Raw genomic sequence first — 2,112 nt, 5'->3', positions numbered from 1 at the left:
CCAAAGTTCCAAAATTTTCTATATTTCTCTAATAAATAGCCCAGTCAGACCTGTCATAGGAATACTCTAGTCTCTGGAACCAACTTCTGTTTTAGCACTGCTCTATTGCTATAAAGTTATAGCATGAAAAAAATCTAACTTTTATGAAAGAAAACATTTATTTGTGTCTTGCTTACAGTTTCAGAGGCTTATTCCATCATTATGATAGAAGGAAGTATAGTGCCATGCAGGCAGGTGCTGGAGCTAGAGCTGAGAGCTACATCCTGATCTGTAGGATGAGAAAGGGAGAAAGCCTAGGCCTGACATTGGTTTTTAAAACCTTGCTGCCCACCCCTAGTGACACACTTGCTCCAATAGGACCACATCTCCTAAACCTTCTAATCCTTTAAAATAATGTCACTTCCTGGTGACTACGCATTCAAATATGAGTCTATGAGGAGTATTCTTATTCAAAACACTGCACTACTAGAAATTAAAAGTGTAAACACTTAAAGAGTGTAAGGATGTGATAATAATGTTGAAGATTAAACAAAATCCAGTAATAACTGGTAATTGTATATGTACCTTAGACATTAATATAATTAAATAAATGTATCACAGGACAGGGAGGATAGAAATGAGTTTAAGCTGGCTTCTACCTGATAGGACTTGAAATCTCTTAAGTGTCTCAAAGAAATCATAACAGTACAACTGTCAGCTACTTTATTTATTTATTTATTTATTTATTCATTTAAGTCAAACAATGCTAATATAATGGTAACTGTGACACTATTATATATTATATATATACATATACTGAACATGTGTTGAGTCTAAAACACAAATATGATATGTATATGCATAATCTATGTGTTTCAGAAAAATGAGATGAATCAGTACTTCAACTATATAGTTTTCAGTAAATTGTAAGTTTAATAATGATGATTTTTCTATGTATTTTGTTAAGAAAATTTTTTACTAAAAACTTTTGATCAAAAGAGTTTTGCAATGATACAGACATGCTTATTCCGCATCTTCCTATTAAATATTATGTGAAGATTTCATGTACAGCTTAATTTTAAAAGAGATGAGTAAAAATAAAAATTAAATAAAATTGCTCTTAAACAAGAATGTAGACATATTTTCAGAAACTGTTATGATATATTTCTTGTGGTTGGAATTCAAACTCCATCTCAGCTCTAGCAAAATTTTTGACATGGGCAGATTGAGTGAAGTCAATTTCCCACAGCTGGTATGAACTTCAAGAACGGCATGCAGCTGTACACTCCATGATGTTATATGGTCTTGCATATCCCCCAAACTCTTTTCAAATTTACCTGCATCCTTCTTTTTTCAACCACAATTATAGTCCACTCAACACTGGTAAAAGACCTAGCTATGCATGTAAGTATAAAGTAGGCTACTTAATTCAGTTCTTTAAATGCATCATATCCAATGTGAACAGATTGGTAGATAGATAAAAAGATACATCATCCATCTTTGCCATTATCTACTAAATTATACAAATAAAAACACAAACCCCTGCTGTTTTCCATGCTTACTGTCATAATTTATATTGTATTCTAGTCTCTTTTTCATCAAACTTTTTAAATTGAACTTGAAGCTTTCTCTCTCTCTCTCTCTCTCTCTTTCTCTCTCTCTCTTTCTCTCTCTCTGTGCATGTGTGTAGATTCTTGTTCCTTTCTATTAAGTTGAATATTAATGTTTTTGATCTACAAAACTGCATTTAATAATCTCTGCCATATTCTTTTGGGGGGATGAAATGTTTTATTCTATGCTTGACTTTGTAATCGGTCATATGGAAAAACAAATTCACTTATTTTATCAAGGAAATAGATAGCAAATTAGTATATTAACTAATTTAACATAAAAGGTAATGACAGTACCATAAAGTAAGATATTTATGAACATTTGAGAAACATGATAAAATATTACAAAACTTCCCATATATTGGGAAAACAGTATACAACCATAAGAGGCTTTTTTTTAAAAAAATTAAAATTTTCTTTTTTTTATTAGATGTTTCCTTTATTTACAATATCTCTTTTCCCAGGTTCCCCTTCCCCCCCAAAATATTTTAAAAAATTAAAAAAATAAAATAAAATAAAAACA

The sequence above is a fragment of the Mastomys coucha genome, unplaced genomic scaffold, assembly GCF_008632895.1.
Source record: "Mastomys coucha isolate ucsf_1 unplaced genomic scaffold, UCSF_Mcou_1 pScaffold14, whole genome shotgun sequence".
Taxonomy (NCBI): domain Eukaryota; kingdom Metazoa; phylum Chordata; class Mammalia; order Rodentia; family Muridae; genus Mastomys; species Mastomys coucha.
This window is presented reverse-complemented; position numbering follows the sequence as displayed.